The 9940-nt window shown below is 43.5% G+C and overlaps 1 pseudogene; it reads right to left on the bottom strand.

Moving 5' to 3' along the window:
- LOC143682425 (poly(rC)-binding protein 2-like) lies at positions 1-1092 on the bottom strand (annotated as a pseudogene).
- Positions 1093-9940: the final 8848 nt, after the last annotated feature.

Below are 9940 nucleotides of genomic sequence, written 5' to 3' on the forward strand. Positions count from 1 at the left end.
CTAGCTTATTCCCCATGCCACTTTCCCCAAGGAAAGCCTGACGTGGATTAAATATCAAGTCAAGCTAATGCCGGCAGCAGATCAGTGATGGTAACCCGTCTGTCAGCAGATCCTTCCACTGGGTTCGCAATTTTGATTTGCGCCCCAGACATCTGACGGATCTCATTGATTCTGGCACCTTGACACCTGATTATGCAGCTGATCAAATTGTTTGGAATGGTGAGTTCATGAGAATTAGTCTGAGCAGCTGCATCCAAACCTGCACTGAATCCCATGTTGCCATGCATGATAGAAAAGGGAGACTGTTGCATTGCCAACTGGTGCAGCTCCGTCAAATCTGACTGTGGAATGGCATACTGTCCTGGGATGGGATAGGCCTCTACAGGTGGTCCTCCAGCTCAGGGTTGAGGCACATGAATGGGATGGTGTGGGATGTCTGTGCTGTACCTGTCCTGACCACCTCCAAAGATGACCAGAGAACTCAATGGCTTGGGCTGGTTTGGGATGGCCATGCCCTTTGCTGGGGTCTCCAACATGACCACGCCGATCTGTTTGACACGCTCAGCGATGGACTGTGGAAAACCAGCATCACTGATGACAACCTGGTTGAACTGCGGAGCCTATCCCCTGCCACCTGGACCTGAGCCCCTGGACTCTCCCGTATTTCCTTGATATTGCAACTACCTTTCCCAATGAGAGAATCACACTGACTGCTAGCAGAGACCACCAGCCTCAGCATGACTAGGTCTGGGGGTGAGGGTGGGCACAGTGGTGGGGGAGGGGCATGTCTACTGACAGCTGTGCAATTGGTCCCAGCGCTGCTGATGACCTTTTCCAGTTAGTCAATGATCATAGCAAAGGCTTTAGAGATGGCGCTAGTGGGTTCTGCCAAAGTGATCATTCCCTCAGGGCGAATTGCCTTCTGAGATGGTGATACCTGTACCACTCTCCTCAGGCACCTCAACTGATTCTCTTTCTTTCCGATGATACTGTCAACTTTCTTTCCATGCATAAGTAGCCAGATAGTGAAAAAAATTACTATCTATATTAAAGAGTGATATTTAATTCATCTTCAATCTCACCAGTGTCCATGTCGAGCAGGGTTCTAGGGAACTGGACTTTGAATGGTGAAGTCTTTGGTCACTGGGGCGACTGCGGGGGGCGGGGGGCAAAAGGGCAGTGGGTGGGAAGGGGAAGAGCGGGAGGCCGAACGGAATAGGCGAGCCCCGCCCTCCCCACAGTCCATGGGCGGGAAGGGGGTGGTAAGGAAAGAGACCCCGAAGCAGGCAAGTGAGGGAGCAGGCTGCGCTTGCTGCCTCTGCTGGTCTGGGCCGCCACATTTCTTGATGATGTTTTTGAGGTCAGATTTTTTTTTTTTTTAGCATAAAATGAAGTACTGGCTTTCAGAAGGGTATGATGTGAGAGACAAGACTTCTCGAGCAGAGTGGTTTATTGAGCTAATAATTGAAATTCTGTTCTTTGTGGATTTTCCTCCTTCCCATGTTCCAAGTAGGCAGCCAGGCCTCTGTCCTCCCTCCCCATGGAGGATGTTTCTGATGCAAGCTTGAGAGAACTTCTGTGTCTTGGAATTTACTTAGAGGCAGAGTGGGTACTTTAAGTAGATGCTTTGGGAGATGTTGGCGGGATGGGGGGAGTGGAGGGGCGGGGCATGGGGAAAGCTAAGTCTTTTGAGGTTGTCACAGAGATAACGATCTTGAAAAATTGATTCCCAAAATTAGGAAGGGGCTGAAGCCTGGTGTCCCAGCCCTGGCAAGGCCTCAGGTGTGCCAAGACTCTCAAGAAAATTACTACTACAAGCTGAACCTCTGGGTTTTATGCCACCCTCTCCGATCTAGAACAGTATCTACTACCTAGTAAATGCACAATAAATACATGTCGAATAGATGAATTTCTCACATACACAATCTGTGAATATAAATTCATAATCTCTATGCTTTCAAAAGCAGCCTAATCCCATTGGGATTACTTTTATAATAATCAGATTATTATTCCATGGACCATGGTTTGATTGTGGAGGAAACATTTGGAATCAGAAGACCTGGATTCAAGATTCAACTATACCCAGTTTTAAGCTGTGTGACTATGGGTAAGTCACTAAATCTCTACATGCTTCCATTTTCTCACTTCAAGGGGTAAGAATGCTTTTTATCCGCAGGGTTATCCTAAGGAGTAATTAGGCTCATATATCCAAAAACACTTTGTGAAACATAAATCAACACACAGACACTAGTTAGCATCACCCTCTGCCAAGTGCCTACCCAGGACCACATTTGCCATCTGTGCCCTTCCCAGGCTGGTACCTGTTCACATTCTGCCATCCAGCAGAATTATAGGAAATGTGATAAATGAAAGCATGTCCTTCATTCAACCTAGCCTGTCAACCTAAGAAAAGAATGCCTGAAGCCAAACTTGTCTGGGAAACAGATTCTGGAGCTCGTGACCCCAAACAGTTGGCATAACTACCAGTTGAAATTAAAACTCCTGGGCATCAGTAGGGCTAGTGTTCCAGAAGCTTGTGAAGATAAAAAAATGATCCTGAGTGTCTTAGAGGAACGGACAGCTCCTTATAGACGGTCCGCTCATAAGACGCTGCATCATTGAGTACTGTAGAGCCTGCCTTGACCTATTTGCAAGCTCGGAAGAGGCAAGAATAACCTTGCAGACCTTCCTTATCGTGTTTAAATAAAATCACAAAAATTTAGATTAGATAGAAGGGAAACGCCCTTTTCTAGATAGAATGAATCATTTCCAAGGTCATAATAACCCAATTGCATTAATTAAGACCATTAGAATAATGACCACCCGCCCTCCCAAATTCAGCAGCATTCCAGGGTGAGAATGATGCTGTTTATCCTGACACTCGTTCCTTCATTCAGTAGATGTTAATTAAGCCCCTTCTAAGTACTGGAGGATACAGGAATGGAAAAGCATAATTCACACCCTTCCAATTCAGCGCCATTAGCCTGGCTACCCGGATTGTGTTTCTGGGTTTGTTGTGACCTGAAGAGCCAAGCATGATCTGTGGGTGTAACATGTTGCTGGGAAGAGGCAAGAGAAAGGGAGGATTGGGCAATTGCAAAGGCAAAGAATAGGGTGCCATGGCTCCCACCGGGCAGGAATTAGAGCCTCCCAGCTGCAAAAGCGACCTGCACTGGCGGGTGCCGGACAAGCTGGTGGGCACCTGGACCATATTCCACAACTACCCTGGATCTCCCCATCTCCACCTTGGAGCCCAGTCCAGAAGGAAGAGACTGGAACCTGAGATTCTGTCTGAGTCAAAAACCAAACTTCAGTGCGGGGCAGCCTTTTCCATTGAAAAATCACTCCATTCTATTTAAAATGGACACCATAAATTTGTATTAGCATAGCATTTCACATTGAAAGGTAGCAGTGAAAGTTTACCCGGGAGGCAAAAAAGAATGAATACAAAGAAGAGAGCAAATAACCTCACTCCCTCTGAGGTTGAAAGCACCATCTCATTTACTGGGATATACTTTTTCTTTCATTGAGTTGTTTTGTCTCCTTTACTTAAATGGGAAACCTCCTGGGCAGGTAACATGGGACCCTTCTGCCCTCAAGCATAACCAGCAACAATCTCGAGCTTTAAATAAATGCACGCGTGGGTGAACTTGTGTGTATATATAAATATAGATGCAAACATATATGAAACGGAAGAAGCAAAAGCTGAGGCATTTGTTCTGTTCACTACCAGTTTCCCTGCACACAAATTAAGAAGACATCCCCCTTTCCCAGGTGCATCAGAAATCAAGCAGAATGGGTACCTAGACCAGCCATGGTGGGGCTGGAGAACTTCCCTCTGGCACATTGCCCTTGCACAAGCTTTCATTTCTAAAATTCCCTTTGCTTCCTACTTTTGGCAGGGGCTTCTGGAATAGCAGCACCTGGTATAATTCATTCTGCTAAGAAGGCAAAGGAGAGAGCATTCCCCTTTTGGCAGAAGGTGAGACAGACTAGGAAAAGGGGCTTTTCCCTTAAGCTGCCTGAAAGTAACTCTAGAATGTGGAAAGTAAATGAGACCAGAATCTCTACCATTCTTCTCCTTTGTTTTTGCTCCTTCATCTCTTCCTCTTTCTTTCCTCCTTCCCTTCCTCCCTTCTTTCCTTCTCTCAAGTTTACTTACCAGGAACATTGAGAGTAAGAGTCTGCATTTTCTGTGAGGAATCCTGCTGACAGGAGGGACCCTTCCAAGATCTTGCAAAGAAGGGAGCAGGAATACTCTGGCAGCAGGATGGGTATAGATTGGAGAATAGAAGCTGGGAGACTAGGAAAGAGATGTTGCAAGGAATAGACAAAAACACAGACCTCAATCAGGATAGTGACTGTGAAAGTAGAGCATTCAGGAGACAGAAAATACAGGATGCCATATATGAGTAGGATAACAAGGTGTGGGAGGCAAGGGTGGAGAGTAACTCCAATGCTGATCTCACAGTCAACTAGCCAAACGACAGTGTTAGTCACCCTTGCAGAAAACAAGTATCATGTGCAAATGGGGTAATTTAGTAAAGGGACCATTTATGAGGTGGGGGTACAGTTCAAGAAAAAATACCCAGGCATGGTGCAGTACCTGGCGCCCATAAGATCTAGGAGCCCTAAGCCTGAAAGGGCACCTGGAACCTGGAGAAGATAATTGTGGGAAAAGACTGCATTTTGGGAACTCTGACCTTCTGTAGAAGAATGCAGGCAAACTGTGTCAACCTGGCAAGGAGTGGGCTAGAACAAATACCCAACTGTACTGTACCACCCCAGCCCCCAAATCTCCTGCTGATGCTCCCATTGGCCAAACCAACCTGAAGCCAGAGGGAAGGTAGCTCACGGTGCAATCCACTTAGCTCAGCCTCCCATTGCACAGAGAAGACTGGAGAAGGGTGGAGAATAAGACTGGAGGTGCAGACAAGATGTTCAGTACAAAAACCTAGGAGTTGCCACAGACCACTCTTTTTTCTACTCCCTACTCTCTTTTCTAATCAATCCATTGGTTCTCAACATCTTTCAATCTGTTTCTTCATATTCACTGTCATTCTTTCTTGTCTGGATGACTTCCTCTTCCTGTTTCAAACACCACCCCTCCTCATCCACCTCTAAAATGCTGCTAAATTGATCTTTCTAAAAATAAAAATCTGGTCTTGACTCAAAGACCTAAATATTTATCCTCCACCAATGGCCATTCACTTTATCTTGAAGACAAAATTCAAACTGTTAAGCACTGGTGGAAAAGCCCAACAGGAACGACCCATCTAGTGCTCTGTGTGTGTGACTTCTAGGTCCCTTACTTAGAGAGTTCCCCAAAGGCATCAGGCTTTTTCCAATGTATGGGCATAAACTGTCCACTCAGGATGAAATGCTGATCCTCCCTACCCAGCCCCTTCTTTTGTCAGCCCAACTCCTCCTGGACCTTCAAGGCTTGACTCAAGCATTACTTCTTCCTGAGCAACTTCCCTACTCTATGACAGGTTTTCTACCCCAAGCTTTGGTGCTCCCATGGCAGGTGTCCTGTACATGTCTCTATCACAGCCCTTCCCAGGCTGCATTGTCATCTCTGTTGACTGTCTATCATCCCCTCCAGAGAGGAGCTCCTTGGGGACTGGGATTGTCACTTCTTTTCCTATATCTCAGAACTGAACAGAATACCTGTTACACAGTAGATGCTCAATAAAAAGTGTTTCTGAATGCATAAATAATTGATTGACCTTGAGCAATTCACAACCTCTTTGGGACTCAAATTTTTCAACTTATAAAATGGGGGGATATTACTCAATGAACTCCAAGAGCATTTCCCAGCTCTAATATTTTATAAATTGTCCTGGAACTAAAAGCCACAGAAAACAAAGCTTAGCATAAACGGTCCCTTTTAAATGGAATGTTAGCTGTTTTCATGATTCATTATCTGACATGACTTGCCATATTCTCTATGCTACTGATACTGCAATATTTCTGACCTTGGGAATTGCAGTTCTGACAAAACAAATTAATCACTGAACATTTTTAACTATCATTAAACTTCTCCAGCAACAGAGCAACGAACCGCTCAAAACTTGATTCTGATCTCAGTTGTAACATGAGTTTAAAACCATATGTGCCTTTTTGCCTGAGGCACTGGAGGGCTGTGTTTAACGGGGCTTACACTAGGGAAATATTGTTTGAATGTATCATAAACAATATCCTACTTGCATTTTGCATGTTTTTCCCTGTTTCCTCTGAAAATCATCAAAGCTGCATTCGTTTGGTTCATCCTTCCCAGAAATAGCTTCTGCCTTGGTGTCATTAGCACTCCAAGCACAGTCAGACCTGTACCAAAAGGGGTGCACCAGTGGGTCAGTGGTAGGATGTTCACTTTGCATGTGGGAGACCTGGGTTCGATAACCAGACCATACACCAACCCCCCCCCCCCCAAAAAAAAAACTGTACTGAATGGTCCAGGTCAAAAGCACATGGACTCCACCCGGACTCAAAACCGACTGCCAACCAAGCTGAAGCCTGAAAGAAACCGTGAGCTATATTTCAGTCACGTCTCTTTGTTTAATAGGACTCATCAGTGTTCTAATATACGAAACTTGGTTTTGCTTTTGGTTAATTCTTTGATTGTTTTCAGGCTGCATACAGGTGTATGTGTGTGGATGTGCATGTGTGTTCATAATGCAGTGTTTTCTTGGGATATTACATGCCCTTTTAAAATGTAATTTTAATGTTGACCGAAGTAGCACATGTAGACCACTAAAAAAGTCACACACTACTGCAAGACATACCCTGAGAAAGAGCAGCTCCTGCCCCATCCTTCCCACTCCCTGTTCTCCCTTCCCAGAGGCAACACTTTCAACTTTGCAGTTTCCTATGCTGTTGAGTCCCATATTGCAAAAAAAAAAAAAAAAAAAAAAAAAATATGCTTGTACTGTTATTTCTTTACATTTCAATTTGAGACATCATCCACTGATTTCCTATCTTAGAAAGGGAAGAAATAGTTCCCTTACACTCCACACACAGTGGAACCGCTAACTGCAGTGTTTATATTTGTGACTGCAATGGTTGTTTTCCACTCCTTCATGTGACACTATAGTTGTTTAGACCTGTTATTGTAATGGCTATTTTAGCTTAGTTCCTTGTTATTGTAATGGTAACAACTCCACCTTCCCTTGTTTGAACCCATAAAATGTCTTTAGACTCGGGGGGCCACATTTGAGATTTTTCTAATCTTGTCTCCTTCCTTGGTGGCCATGAAATAAAGTCCTTTCTTTCTCTGAAGCACCAGTGTTATTGTAGTGATTTCAGAGCACATTGGGCAGCAAAACTGTGGTTTTCAGCCACAATAGTGCACAAACATACATTCACAAACTCCCTCTTTCATTGTTCCTTTCTTTGAAGGGAAAGATATATGTGGGGGAAATTATCACTTATTTTATTAAACCATTTTTTAGTATTTACATTTTGATTATGGAGATATTTCTCACAGCTGAGCTGCACAATATTCTCATACAACTTTGTCTATATCCTGGAGTTAATTATCGACTTGATTTCCCATTCACTTAATTTTCTTATATCCATATCAAATTCATACTCAGATTCTCTGAGAGAATTCTACATTCCTTTCAATATGATGAAAAGGGATTAGATAATCTATTAGCTGACCTGAGACTTTCCTACTTCTTTCTCTCGCGTTGGATCTTCTGCTTCCTGGATTCCATGGCTCCCCTCTTTTTTGGTTTAATCACTTCTTGAAGTATAACACATCCTCCAGGGGTTTCCCAAAAAAGGGATTCTTTGAGATGTTTTTAATTTATAATTAAAAATATCTCCATGCTTACATGGAAGTATTAAGTGTTCAAGGAGCATGAAGTATATAACCTACTCTCAAATGTTCAGAAAATAGAGATGGATGGATGGGAGGGAGGAAGGAAGGGAGAGAGGAGGAAAGATAAAAAGAGAACGAGAGAGAGAAAAAGAAGAAAGGGAAAAAGAGAGAGAAAGAAAAGAGCCAGCAAATGTGGCAAAATGTTAAAAGTTGGTGGATCTGAGTGTCTGGGTGGGAATATTTGGATTTCTCTACATGGATTTTGTATTATTTTTGCAACAGTCCACTGAGTTTGAAATTATTTAAAAATAAAGTTTACTTTTTTTTTTTTAAATCTATTTTACCCTCATGCCTGACTGATCATTTGACTGGATATGGGATTCCAGGTGTGAAGAAATTTTCTCTCAGAATTCCCAATTCTACCTCCTTGTTTGTTCCAGTTTGTTCTTGAAAAATTATGGATCATGAGAATGTACCTCCCACATCTCCAAGGGTCCCAGCTGCTTCACTCTGAATCTGTCACCACACATGAGACCATCTTCCCCAGGCAGGATTGAGCATAAGGGGGATTATAAGGCAGGACTGTTCTTGGAAACAGAGAACTCATCGGTGACCCTGGTGAAACTTCCCTAGCCTGCACGAAAGACTGGGATGCTTTCACCAAACTTTACTTTTTTTCTTCACTCCATCACTTGGAGTTAGACAAGCATTGAAGTCTGGCGGCTTCTCCAGTATTTTCTGACTCCTTTCCATTTTGTCTTACTTGGGTGAATCCTTTATTATAATCCCTGCATTTGGGGGGGGGATGGGAGGGGGATGCATGGTCCAGGAATCGAACCCGGGTCTCCCATATGGAAGGCGAGCATTCTATCACTGAGTCATCCGTGCACCCAATCCCTACATTTTTAATCCTGTCTTCTCATCTGCTCCTCAGAGGAACCAGACTGATACAAAATCCAATAATATTTTAATTTCTATCCATTTATTTGATCTTGTTTTTTCTCTGGAAGCCTTTGGTATCTTCTCTTTATCACTAGCATCCTAAATTTTCATGTCAATATGCTTTGATGTTTTTTCTTGTTTATTGATCTGGGCATTCAAAGGGTTCTTTCCATTTGGGTCCTTCCATTTTGGGGAATATTCTTTAATTATTCATTTGATAATTCTCTCCTCATTCTCACTCCCCATCTGTCTTAGTTTGTCATGCTGCTATGACAAATGTTGTGTTGGTTTGGAGCTGTTAGTTACTCCATAAAAGGCCGTGTTGTTTTAACCCATCCCTGTGAGGGCAGACCTATCGTCAATGGGACCTTTTGGTTCAATTGACATGTGTCCCAGCCCATTCAGGGTGGGTCTTAATTCCTTTATTGGGGTCCTTTATGAGGATAAGAGAAAGAATCCCGACCCAGGATATATTAAGAAAGTACCCACAGAAGCTGAGAGAGAAAGCCACTGAAACCAGAAGTCAGGATAAAAGGACCAGCAGATGTCGCCACGTGCCTTCCCAGGTGACTGAGGAACCCTGGATGTCAGCAGCTTTTCCTCAGGGAAGGCATCTTCCTCTTGATGCCTGAATTTGGACATTTTCATGCCCTTAGCACTATAAATTTGTAAACTAATAAATCCCTATTTAAAAAGACAACCCATGGGCGGGCCATGGTGGCTCAGCAGGCAAGAAGGCTCACCTGCCATGCCAGAGGACCCGGGTTCGATTCCCGGTGCCTGCCCATGTTAAAAAAACAAACAAACAAAACAACCCATTTCTAGTACATTGCATCCTGGCAGCTTTAGCAAACCAAAACAAATACCACTAACTGGTTGGTTTAAACAACAGAATTGTATTGTCTTACAATTTTGAAAGCTACAAGCCCACTGTCAAGATATTGTGAGTCTGTGCTTTCTCCCAGAGTCTGTGCCTTTTGGTGGTGTCTTTCAGGCAATCCTCGAGACTCCTTGGGTTTTGATGTATCTTTCTTTTTTAAGTGGCAATCTCTCTCTCTCCTCAGCCTTCATCTAACTGACTGCATCTGAATTTCCTATGATTCTAGGGATTTCAACCATATTAAATTCAGTCCTACCCTGATTCAATTTGGTGTCACCAAAAAAATAGTTTTT

This window comes from Tamandua tetradactyla, chromosome 1, assembly GCF_023851605.1.
Source record: "Tamandua tetradactyla isolate mTamTet1 chromosome 1, mTamTet1.pri, whole genome shotgun sequence".
In the NCBI taxonomy this organism is placed as follows: Eukaryota; Metazoa; Chordata; class Mammalia; order Pilosa; family Myrmecophagidae; genus Tamandua; species Tamandua tetradactyla.